General features: G+C 43.4%; 1 protein-coding gene and 1 pseudogene across 9 annotated transcripts in view; one reads left to right on the top strand and one right to left on the bottom strand.

Moving 5' to 3' along the window:
- The window catches only part of MITF (melanocyte inducing transcription factor), a 215,938-nt gene that overhangs the window by 38,607 nt on the left and 164,030 nt on the right, over nt 1-13,301 (top strand). The window lies entirely within an intron of this gene.
- On the bottom strand, nt 8,757-9,913 carry LOC311632134 (tumor susceptibility gene 101 protein-like; annotated as a pseudogene). Its single transcript has one exon. The product of its transcript is annotated as a tumor susceptibility gene 101 protein-like (transcript).

The following is a 13,301-nucleotide window of genomic DNA, read 5'->3' as shown; positions in this document are numbered from 1 at the left end:
TGAAATCTGTAGTGGGAAAACACAGGCTTTTCCAGAAACCCTCTGTGATGTCTCCTTGCATCTCATTGGTCAGAACTGGGTCAAATGGCAACTCCTCACTGGCACATTGCTGCTCTGATCAAGTGATGGTTCTGAGAACAGGAAATGGAGGAAGTGGAACTTCTATATGCAGAGTGGCCCAGTTCGCTTCACCAGGTTCTGTAATGGGGGAGGAGTAGGAAGAGTTTGAGGAATGAAGGAGTTTAATCACATGGTGAGGAATGTCAGTGGGCACATTTTCTTTCAACTCTGCAGTCAGCCCCAAACTATAATTTCACATTAATATAAATTATGAAATGCATTTAAAGTTTGCCTATATTTTTGTTAGTTATCTTTAAATACATATAGCATTGAATTGTCTTTAAAATATATTAAACACATTTTTCTATCTGATAAAAATTCTCAACCTACAAAATATATTTTCTCAAATTTATTCCAAATCTTCCTTGTCCCTAAACTGTCAGTGGACCTCTTTGGGTTTAGAGCAAATGTAGAAAATTCCACTTGGTGTTCACTTACTGATGTGTAAGTGAAAGCAGGGAATACATGATGGAGAATGTCCCACCCTTTACTGTTGTTTTTTGTATCTGTGAAAGATGTAATGATTCTGTGTTTAAAACTGGAGAGGGGAAATGCTTCTTCACCCTTTTTGAAGGTAACTTTATTTGGGAATCATATGATGCCAATATTTGTCCTCTACTCTGGCTTAATTCAAGGTAGACTCACTACTGATACATGCAGAATTCTGTTAGTGACGGTGTTACCTGACAGTGGTTATGAAGATAAATAATGCCAGTCCCTGAGGAGCAGAAGGAGCAGAGGTTTTGTAAGTGGCATCTGAAGCCTAGCATTCTGTCACATAATCTCGGGAAAACCCTCTGAACTGGCTTAGTCTATGAAATTGGGAGGAGAGAGCAGGAGATAAGTATGTAGTCCTTACCGCACGTATGTACAAAACACCTCTGAAACCTGGTGGCAGGGCTCTCGGAGGCACAAGTAAAATCTGGCGGGATGTTACGTAGAGATTACTTCCTGTGGGCAGGCTTAAGAAGGCGTTGTGGAAGGTGGGTTTGAACTCCATGTTGGCGAATGAAGAGGGTTTACAGGATGATGGACGATGGCCCCAGGCTGAGCAAATGCACACTGTGTGTGTTTGAGGGTTTCAGGGATTAGGAGTTGTTTTCAATAAAGGACAAATGAAGAAAGCCTTGAAAGTCTGGCTGAGTGGGTTTGGACTTTGTTCTCTAGGTGCTGGGGAGCAACCAAGACATTTTAAAAATTCATAGAATTTACTTTTGATACAAGTGGAATTTATTGGTCAAAGAATATGTATAAAGTTTCCATAGATCTTAAATGTTAAACTTTTTATTATTTGAGATCATTGTAGCTTATACCACACGGTTATAAGAAATAGTACCACCTGGCCAGTGTGGCCCAGTGGTTGAGTGTTGATCCATGAACCAGAAGGTCATGGTTCGATTCCCGGTCAGGACACATGTTTGGGTTGCAATCTTGATGCCCAGTGTGGAACATGTGTAGGAGGTAGCCAATAAATGATTCTCTTTCATCATTAATTAGAGGCCCCGTGCATGACATTTGTGCATGGGGGAGAGGAGGAGCGTGGGTGGAGTCCCTCAGCCTGGCCTGCACACTCTCCAATCTGAGACCCCTTGGGGGATGTCCAACTGTTTTTTGCAATTCAGGACTGCTGGCTCCTAACCTCTTGCCTGCCTGCCTGCCTGCCTGATTGCTCATAACCCCTCTGCCTGTCTGCCTGATCGCCCCTAACCACCTCTGCCTCATCCCGCACCCGGAACCCAGGCTTCCCTACTCTGGCTGGTTGCGGGCACCAAGGATCCGGGCTTCCCTCCCTCTGGCTGGCTGCAGGTATCCAGGACCCAGGCTGGCTTTGCCTGGGCTGGCAACAGCCACGGGCACCATGGGAGGGCAGCTTTACCTGGGCTGAAGCTGCAGGTGCCCGGGGCCATGGGGTGGGTGGCTTGACCCTCTCCAGGGCCACATCCTGGCTGGTCCCCATTCCTCTTCTTCAAGCTCATTTGTGCCTGTCTGGTCTCTATTCCTCTTTTCCCAGTGTTGAGTGTCTGAGACCTTATGGCAGGGGTCCTCAAACTTTTTAAAGTGGGGGCCAGATCACGGTCCCTCAGAAAGCTGCAGGGCCGGACTATATGAACTACTAATTCCTACTGTAACACCTCGGCTGCGCTCACTGCCCAAAAAACCTGGCGGGCCGGATCAGACTCCTCTGTGGGCCGCATGTGGCCCGCGGGCCGTAGTTTGAAGACCCCTGCCTTATGGAATGACAGCACGAGGGCGTGATGATCATTTGCATATTAGCTCTTTATAATATAGGATGTTTTTATCTCTCTCCCTCTCCCTTTCTCTCTGAAATCAGTAAAAAAAAAAACCAAACAAAAAAACAAAACAAAACAAAAACAAAAACAAAAACCTAGAGATCCTGAGCATTTCCCTGTTTCCCCAGGGTAACACATGGCACAATATTACAACAGGAAACCAGCTGAAGACTTGAGGAATGTCCATGATATGCTTAAATCCGTGTTGTAAGCGGGTGATCTTAGTAGGGATGAGAGAATGGATTGGAGGCACAGAACGGAGGCCAGGAGACCGTTGGGAGGCTCCTGGAATTACTGAAGAGAGGGCATGAAGAGTGATGACGGGATTTGAAAGGAGAGGATATGCAGGTGGAAACAACAGGATTTGGCAGTCATGTGGAATGATAAGAGCAGTTGATGCTGTGTGCAATTGCTCAGTAAGTAGGGATTTAGGGCCAGTCCTGTGCCTTGCACTCTGCTAAGCACCGCAGAGGTTAAAGACCATCTTACGGAGACTGGGCAGTGTGACAGAGAGGAGGTGGGGCGCAGATAAAACTAGTATCCTAGATTGGAAGAGATAGGGCGAGACTACACCTGTGGAGGAGGCAACTACTTTGCTGCTGCTGCTGCTGCTGCTGCTGCTGCTGCTGCTGCTGGTGGTGGTGGTGGTTTCTACCATGTGGTAATGTAGGTCCGAAGCCAGAAATCTAGATTTTTATGCGAGATCTCCCAATTTTTAAATGTTACCTAATACAACTTAAAAAAAAAAAATACAAACTATTAGCATGCATGTATGGGCCAGATTCACCTCACAGATTAGCCTCAGCCTTTGTGACAGAATGTTTAGAGCTGAAGTTATTCAATGTGTGTAACAAATCACCCCAAATTTAGTCGCTTAAAATGACCACCATTTTATTATTTCTCGCAGTTCTGGGGGTTGACTGGGTTCAGCTGGGCAATAATTATAGGTAGATGATGTCCAGGGCTGGGGAAATATGAAGGTCCATCTTGGGCCCTGAGACAATGGAACTTTCTTTTTCTTCATACAGTTTGAGCGGCTCTTGTGGCCTCTCCATCTGGTCTCTCCATTCGCCAGGGTAATTGGATTTCTTATATGGTGGCTCTGAGCCTCCCGAAGTGAATGTTCCAAGAGAGGATACGTGAGAACAACCAGCCTCCTTGCAGCCAGGTCCAGGATTGCAAAGCATCATCCTGGCCCCTTTTGTTGGTGAAGGCAGCCCAGGCTCACTGGGGGAGGGACGCTCATTCGAGGCCTGCCATCTTTGGAGACTGCCTGCAGCTGAAGCAGGATCTCCAGCAAGTGGCGATGTTTTCATCTAGAAAAGTTGGAAGAAGGGGCATGTTCTCCTGCTGCCAGCCCATGTTGCTCAGAAGTTTTTGGAGAAGTGCATAATACTATGTTTTATGGTGACAGTGATTCTGGGGAAAGTGTTTTTTAATACAATGGCTTCCTTTGGAAACAACTCATTTATAACTATTTGGCTTTTAGTCATTAAAAAAAAGCCAATATAATAAAAGAGTAATATGCAAATTGACCATACCTCCACTACACCAACAAGCCATGCCCAATAGCCACACCCAACAGCCAATCAGGAGCAAATATGAAAATAAATCCAACCAAGATGGCTGCAGCCACAGAGAGCAGGAGGGAGGCTTGGTGCTTGGGTTTCCCCTGCAATAAAGAAAGCCAAGCTTTCCACCTGCCCTTGATGGCCTAGGCCTCCACTCAATGCCATAAAGTTTCAATTATAGAATATAAATAAATTCCAACAGAAATGGCTACCACCAAGCGAGCAGGAGGCTTGGCTCTGCTCCAGGCTACAAAATTTCAATTGTAGAAGATAAATATATCCCAGATACTAGGGCCTCTGCTTGGGTCACCAGGGGGTGTGGTCGGCCTGCAAATCACCACAGGCCCCTCACCTAGGTCGCCCCACATCCCAAGGGAACCCCCACCCTTATCTGGGACACCCTTTAGGGCAAACTAGATAGTCCCCACCCATGCACCAGGCCTCTATCCTATCTAATAAAAGAGTAATATGCAGATTGACCATCACTCCATCACTCAAGATGGCTGCCTCATGTGGACACAAGATAGCCACTACAAGATGGCCAGCAGGGGGAGGGCAGTTGGGAGGCACCAGGCCTGCAAGAGAGGACAGTTGGCAATCAAGCTAGCAGGGGAGGACAGTTAGGCTGGCACAGGAGGGAAGTTGGGGGTGACTGGGCCTGCATGGAAGGGCAGTTGGGCGGGACCCAGGCCTGCAGGGGAGAGCAGTTACGGGGAGGGGATCAGGCCTGAAGGGGAGAGCAGTTTGGGGGGGACCAGGCCTGTAGGGGAGGGCAGTTAGGGATGACCAGGTCTGAAGGGGAGGGCAGTTGGGGACAAACAGGCTAACAAGGGAGCAGTTAGGCATCAATCATGCTGGCAGCATGTGGTTAGGGGTTGATGAGGCTGGCAGGCAGAAGCGGTTAAGGGCGATCAGGAAGGCAGGCAGGTGAGCTGTTGGAACCAGCAGTCCTGGATTGTGAGAGGGCAATCGGACAGCAGGTTAGGCTGAGGGACCCCCCACCCCCCCAAACTTTTCTGGTTTGGTGAATGTGTGTTTTTCAAATATGTGACCAGATGTTATAATTAATATTGGGTCCTTAAACACGTATTCCTTTAGAAAAGGGGCCCTCAAATAAAATGTTGCCTAAGAATTACAAATCTTTACTGACCCAAGACAGGTATAGCTGAAATGCCCATTAGCATGGACGTGTGTTCCTAAGACAGAAGACCAGTCTATATAATATGTAGGACCCTGTACAAAATGAAAATGTTTAGAAATGAAGAATTTTAAGATATTGACAGGAAAGCATTAAACCAAGCCCCAGACTCCATGAGCTGTACAGGTCATTCACCTTTCAAGCCCACCCTGTTTAGACCCTTGAAAATATGTGCAAATATTGGAGTAAAATGTAATTTTCCAGCAGAGGGCCATTGGCTCTAATAAAATTCTCATTTCGTTTTGACATCCACATTTTTTTTAGAAGCACTGCGTAGACACGTCAGAAAAGATGGAAGCTTTGTGCTAGATAAGTGCTCCGTTCCGAAGCAGCACCATTCCTTTTGGCCGAGCAGTTGGTCCTGGCAGGCCTAGGCTGAGCTTTCTGCCTTGTAGCCTTCCTGAGTCCCAATGGCCCAGTCTCAGAAGGTACAACGTATGTATGCCATTAAGTATTTGATATCTACTGAATGTGCTTTTCTCCTTTCCCCTCAGCCCTGTTTCGGAAGCATACGGAATACATTGCTTGTCTAACTGATGGGCACTGTGTTCATTTGGAACAGACTGGAACATAGTTCATTAAGCTAAGAATCTGGGGTCAACATTTCTGAAAGGTGCTTGGTGGACTCTAGACAGGCTACAATGTTGCACTATTTCAGGGAGTGTATTAGTCACCTCAGGCTGCTGTACCAAAGAACCGCAGACTGAGTGGTTTAAACAACAGAAATCTATGGTCTCAGTTCTGGAGGCTGGAAGTCCAAGATTGAGATGTCAGCAGGGCCTTCATGCCTCTGAAAGTGCCGAGGAGGGAGCAGGCCTGGGCCTTTCTCCTGTCTCCGTGAGTTCCTTGGCCTGTGCTAACTCAACTCGATGTCCTTACATGGCTTCTCCTTGTGCGTATGTGTGTGTGCCCAAATTTTCCCATTTTATAAAGACACCAGTCAAATTGGATGAGTGGCTCACTCTCTTCCAATATGACTTCATCTTAAATCATCTGCAATACATTCTGAGGTACGGGGGGGGGGGGGGGGGGGGGGGAGGGGGTGTTGAGACTTCAACATATGAATTTTGGAGACACATAATTCAACCCATAACAAGGCATGTTCGGGTTATATCTGGGAATGGCAGCCCCTGGCATTGTAGAGCTCACAATGAGTGGCTGTGCACGGAAGCCCTGCGGTATAAGAATTCATCTGCTTTACTATTTTAGAGATGTGTTTGTGGAGGTGACTTTTTAAATACATGAGCCACGTTGAATTACTTGTTTAGGCTCCTGATTGTGGCATCATGGCTCTTAAAATTTTTTAATTATGCTTGTCAATCAGTGGATTTCAAGGCCAAATTACTCTCATACCCACATGCCTGATCCTTATAATAGAATAATAATAGCTAACATTTATTGAATGCTTATTATGTACTTATAACTCTGCATGCATTATCTAATTTTATCTTCACAACAAGTCTATTAGTTACTGTTATTCTTTCTCTTAACAGATGAGAACATTGAGATTAAGTGTGGTTATGTGACTTGCCCACAGTCACACAGCTAATTAAGAGACAGGCTATGATTTGAACCCACTTCTGTCTCATTTCCAAACCCAAGCAACATTACATAGGGTGTGCCCCATATTAAAAAAAAAAAAATGTTTTTTAGAGAAAGGGAGGGAGAGAGAGAGAAAGACAGCAATATCAATTGGCTCTTTCCAGCATGACCCCTACTGGGGATTGAGCCCACAACCTGGGTAGGTACCCTGATTGGGAATTGAACCTGTGACCTGTTGGTGCATTGATCAACACTTAACCACTGAACCACACAGGCCAGGCTGCCGCACATTTTTAGAGGAATACTTGTATATGACGGTTTACTGTTCAATGTCTATTCATCAAAAGATTTTTTTTTTTTTCCCCTAGATCATTCCCTGATGAAACATTCTCTACCTACATTTATTTTTTGCAGGATTCTTACTCCTTTTCAAAGTAACCACCTCTCCTTCTATAGGTTTTTTGGAAGGATTTGCACTTCTGTAAATCTAGGAATACTCAATCTGAAGTAATTAAAATTACAAATGTAAATGGTGAGTGGGCTTATATATTTGAATTGTGTGTTTTCAGATCCTTAGGAGAACATAGGAATTAACTGATTTCTTCAACACAGATGAAAATAGAGCCCTCATACTACCGGAGAATTTCCTACTAGTGATCAGGAAAAGTATGCTCAGCTCATTTATCACTGTGCTCAGTATAATTTGCTCTGTGGTGAGACCTCGACCGATTTCCTCGGTAAATACCTTTCACTTTGTTCATTCTTTGCCCGGTAGCAACTGAATCCTCTTGTCTCTCAGAGTGATAGTTCACTTGAATTCAGGCCTGTGAAGAGATAGGTTCCTTTCCAGGCATGACACAGTGTTGGTTTGGAAGCAGAGCCTGGTATCCTCTGATGGATTATGGGGAAGTTCAGATACCAGAAATTACATTTTGTGTGGATGCTTTTTATCTCACTTGCCCATATGATAGAGTCATCTTTCTAAAAATCCTGATTATTCTTGACTAATAGTTCATATTGAGCAAGTAGAAAAGAAAGATAAGGCACAATCAGTGAGGACACCATCTGAGCTTCTCTCATCTCAATAGTAAGTGACAACATGAAATGGCAGAGAAATGGATCACACTTTTTTTCACTTTATTTCACTAAGATACTTTATTTCATTAAGTATACTTAGTCGAACATGTATCTATGTATGTGTGTTATCACCTTTGTTAAAATACCAACTCAGGTATTGTTGCTTTTAGTACCACAAATATTGGCTGAAGACCTCCCTTTTCTAATTGAAGTACTTGCATAGGGGCTATGGAATACTTTATTGTACTTTTCCTGTGTCTAATAGCAATGTTTTGGGGAGCAAAGTCATCAGGGAGCACATTAAAGATATGAATTCCGGGGTCCTGGATGCCAGCCCTACAGATTTGAGGGCTCCAGGAGATGCTGCCCAGCTTTGCCTCACCATAGTCTGAGGTGTGTTAAAATGAGGATGAAGCTTCAATGCAGTTTCCTCTTATTTGATTCATGTTCCTCTTGCCTGTCTCTCCTACTGTTTCCTTACCCCAAGTGTAGTAAAGAAAAGGATTTTAAGGGCTGTTCCAATAGCTTATTTTAAAAAATTGTTTGTGAAGAACTTTGTTAATTTTAGCAATATCACAATTCTATCTTTTATTGTGTGGTCTATATGAAAGAAGCCATTGGGGAAGGACTGTGTGTGTGTGTGTGTGTGTGTGTTTTATGCAACAGATTTTATTTAGCATAGGTAGTCAGTCCCAACATTCAGCACAAAAAGTTTACAGAGGATAGAAAATGCATTAATAAAAGCCAGTTACCAAAAGAAAACAAAAAATATATTATTGATTCAAAATATTTTACATTTGAAAGATAAACTGCAATAACTTATTTGGGCACCTACTGACGAGAGAAAGAATGAGAAGAAAAGAATGTTTTAAGAAGAGCTCAGTCTCCAGCCGGTATCGGAGAAGTTAGGTGAGGTAGCTCATGGCTAAAGTCTCTTTATGTTTTGCATTGGTACCCTCATCTGGAACTGTTTACGGGGCAGAAGACCTCCAGGTCTATTACTCCCACCGCAGGTCCGCTCCCAGGTAAAAGAGAGTTCCTTCAACAGCATTTTTCTCTGTGTACAGATTTAGGATCTGTTTATATAGTGGGACTGTTGGAATGATAACTTCATCAATATCATTTACAGGTTGTTTTTCCAACTTCTTTTTTCAGAGCAGAGCTGAGTTCTTCATCCTTCTTTCTCAAAAGTTCTCTCTGTGTGTGTGTGTGTTTTTTTATTTTTATTTTTATTTTTTAAAAATCAATTTCAGCTACTTCTTGATCTGAACAAGTAACCATCTCTTCTAGATTCTGGTGACCTTATTTTAGGTCTTTCTCTGTTCATTGCAAGGCATTGAGCTTTGCCTAGGGCAGCCATTTCCTCCTTCATCTGCCATCTCAGGTTGTCACTGACTGTTGAGATGAGAGAAGCTCAGATGGTGTCCTCACTAATTGTGCCATCCCTACTGGGACCAACAGTGTTCACAGGAGGCTGGGAAGGGTGCTGAGAACTTGTTGTGGCAGGATAAGGACTCCCAGGTGGGTAAGGACAGCCTGGGTAACCACTGCGATTGGAAGGGTATCCGGATGGGTATGGAGAGATTCCACTGGGCACACTTGGCATGTAGGAAGTGTTTGGTGGCCCTGTTGCCTGGTATGATGAGTAAAATGTTAAATTGTAGGTCAGGAGCAGGCTGGAGGTTCATCTCCAAACACCACAGTCATGACCTGAATAAGCCTCAACACGTCTGACTGAGGATATTTCCATTCATGTAGATAACAAAGATATATCTTTCCAGTTGCATCAACATGCTCTCCCGTTTTCATAGTCATTGAACTAGTAGGCTCAACAAAACAGATAGGGGGATTATATGGGTATGTGTCCAGTAGCCACATGCATATTGGAATATTATATGTATTTCCTCTATAAAGCACAGGAACTGTTCCAGTGAGATTCATCATTTCCTAGAAACTGCTATCATTAAAAACATATGAATCCAATACAGGTTGGAGATCTCTGAATAACATAATCATATTGATAGTTTCACGCCAGTTAGGTCTCTGTATTTGTACTTAGACACCATATTCTTGAGCTGCTATCATACATGCCATGGTGGCCACCAGAGGCTCCATCCCGCAGGCAGAGGGTCAGCTGCTCCAGGGCTGCCCTCACCTTCCCCCACCCCCCCCCTCCCCCATTGCACACTGCACACCAATAGCCAGCTGCCTGCCGCCTGTGTGTGTATGTGTGTGTTTACTACCTGCTATTCTCCGTAGCAGATCTCGGGAAGATAGCAGCAGATCCATTTGAACAACATGTTTATTCTTTCTGAGGATGAGCCCTGGGTTTCTGTGCCAGTGAGTGCTGTTCTCAGTGCTTTTCAGCAAATTATGACTCTCCTTTCTATACATCCCAGACTGTAGTGCAGATATTTCTCAAGTTTAGGGAGGCTCCTTTTTGGGGTGAGAGAAGGAAATCAATTCTTTTAAAAAATATATTTTATCGATTTTTTACAGAGAGGAAAAGAGAGGGATAGAGAGTCAGAAACATCGATCAGCTGCCTTCTGCACAACCCCTACTGGGGATGTGCCTGCAACCAAGGTACATGCCCTTGACTGGAATCAAACTGGGACCCTTCAGTCTGCAGGCCGATGCTTTATCCACTGAGTCAAACCGGTTAGGGCGGAATCAGTATTCTTTGAAAAGTGATTTTGAGGATTTCTGGGATTCAGAATAGGTAGTAATGACTTCCTCGGTGTTTAGTGGCTAGGATTTTGAATTCTCTAAGTATGTGAAACAGTCACAACCAAATGTCCTAATGGATATTCAAAGAGATGAAGTTTTTAGCTAAAACTTTCCGACAGGTGAGTTCCCATTTGTTGAGAAGCTGAATTAGCAAATGAGGCTCCTCTTTAACTCCTGGTAAAGATCTAGAGAGCAGGAATATCCTCAGTGATTCCGGTGGCTATCCTAAAGGAGTAGAAATCTAAACAATAGTTTTCGAGGGAGAGCCTTCTTTATAAAGGACTTAGTAACATAGGAAAATCATAAGTTAACTGTTGTGAAGTTAAGACATTGTGATTTTTTCCCCTAAAGTGTCAGATCCAAGGTCTGGTTTCCATTGGAGACCCCAAGTAAATCTCAAGGGTCCCATATTTCAAACGGGAAAGATTGGCCTGGATTTGAGCTCCAGCACCCAGCTGGTTGGCTTTTGTTTGTTTGGGTTGGTTAATGCAAGTGAGAGCCTGTTATCTTTGTCAAAGTGCTGCAGTTGGCTTTTCTTAATGGTAAAATATCTGTCTCTGCTGTCTCTTCTATGAAAGCTTTGTACTAGCAGATAACCCTTGGCTGTGGAGCTTTGCTGATGGACATGGCTCTGAGAATAATTCAGGTTATCCTGCGAGGGGCTTGAACATTCCTCTTAGGGCTGAGGCAAGGCAAGCTGAGTCATGGCGTGCTGGGGCAGGTGTCCTGAAATCGCAGCTGCAGTAGCAACAACAATTTAATAGCAGTAGCTGGCTTAGCATTATTGATGCTTCCAAAGTGCCAGGTACTCTGCTAAGTGCTGTACATGTATTATCTCACTTAAATTGGCAACAGTCCCATTAGCTAGGTACCATCTTTCATCTCCTTTTACAGATAACCATCTCAAAGTCACATGACTAGTCAGAAGTAGGAGTGGCCTTGAATTCTGATCTTCTGGCTTAAATCCATGCATTTGATAACAGCACTACTCTCTTAGACCCAAGTACACATTGTTACTCAAGTATCCACTCCTTAAATCACATCATATTCAGGTTTTACTTAGTAATCCAGGGACCTGAAGACTCTTTTCTTATTTTTAATGAGTTTAGATTTTGAGTGAGAGGAAAAGACAACATGAGAAAGTTTAACCTTGTGAAACTAAGAATGACTTTTAGCCTAAGGTCATGTCTACCTATTGAATGGTCAAGGGAAAAAAGATATCAGGGTGTGTGTGTGTGTGAATGTTGGGAGGGTAAGGTGAGAGAGGAGATAGATAGGTGGATACATCCTTAGAGGAGAAGGAGTGATATTAAATATAATTTAAGAACTAGAGTTCAGAGGTCAGCTATGTGGTAATGTCATAGGAGGGTTTATGAAAAAAGGTTCTGTGATCAAATAAATTTGGGAAACTGTACATTCTAACAATCAATTGCAGAGCAACAACAACAAAACACTCCCAGCATCTAACACTTACTGAGTGCTTCCTGTGTGCATGTTAAATGTACCAACACTTCGTGAGGCAGGTGTTATTTCAGTATCAGTTTCACAGATGAAGAAAGGTCATCCTGCTCTGGTGTGGTGTGGCTGGGATCCCAGTGAAGGGAGTTGGTCCCAGGCACCAAACTCCTTCCTGTCTCCTGCTGCTTTCCCTGGTGGCATGTAGATATGCACCAGGCCCTCTTCTGACATCTTTCATGCATGTATGTTGACTCATTTAGCCCTCTCAAGCATCATAATGTGCATTAGCACATTAAAGGCTCTGAAGTGTCCAGCAGTCAGAAACTTCTTCATCTGTGTCCAGTGTTTCTCAGCTTTACTTGAAGATGGGATTCTCCTGCCTCTCTTTGGAGGGGGAGAGTTGAAGGGACAGTATCTGTCTGTGTGCACTTTAGGAAATTACTAACAGGAGAATCATCTTATTCTAACTTTGCTTCCTCTCAAACACAGGTTTGAGACATGATTTATTTTCAAAATGGAGCAGAGAGTCTGGCTTCATTCTGCAACTGCCCATGCCTGTGACCTTCATCAGCTCCACCTTGCTGCCCCAGGGACACAAATTCCTGCTTCTTTCTACTTTATGGGAATGTTGACAGTAAATGATTATAAAGCTCTTTGGGCTCCTTAGAAAAAGAAGCTACTGAAGTTCAAGGTCTTGGTAATGTCCTAATAAATATGTAGAGTTCCTTCAATTTGGTTTCATTGAAAAAATGAATGTATATCCTAACAGGACAGGTTAAATAGTTTTAGCTTATTCCGAGAAGGAAAGAAAATTTATATGGAAAATGTTCATTGCTCCCAGGAGCCAAATCTTCAAGTTTTCATATGTGGCATTGAGATGTCATGATTGGCAACAGTCACTTAAGTAACATTAATATTGAGTCTTTATAAGACTATGGAAGCCATATGTTTGTTTCTATGGTCTTATCCTTTTGAAGTCCAAATGTTTGAGGCCAGAGACCCAAATACATACATCTGGGGCATATATCCTTGGAATTGTATATTATTTAATATGTTTTGTTTTAGCATTAGTTTTTTTAGTGTAAGGTTAAAAATCTAATCAGTTATAAGTGATATGAAATTCAACTCAAGCAAAAAAGGTTTAGGGTTCATTTAGGTGATGAGTTCACATACTTTCAGAGTTGGTTTGAACTTTAGGGTTGGTTGACTTGAGGCCTAGAGTTAGTATTGTGTGTCTTGTCTGTGATCTCTTCCACTCAGCCTTCATGGTGGCCTCTCACCTTGACTCAATTGTTGATTCTACTTTATGTCAAGAT

Source organism: Pipistrellus hanaki (assembly GCF_964339955.1).
Source record: "Pipistrellus hanaki genome assembly, chromosome: 13".
NCBI lineage: Eukaryota > Metazoa > Chordata > Mammalia > Chiroptera > Vespertilionidae > Pipistrellus > Pipistrellus hanaki.
This window is presented reverse-complemented; position numbering and strand designations above follow the sequence as displayed.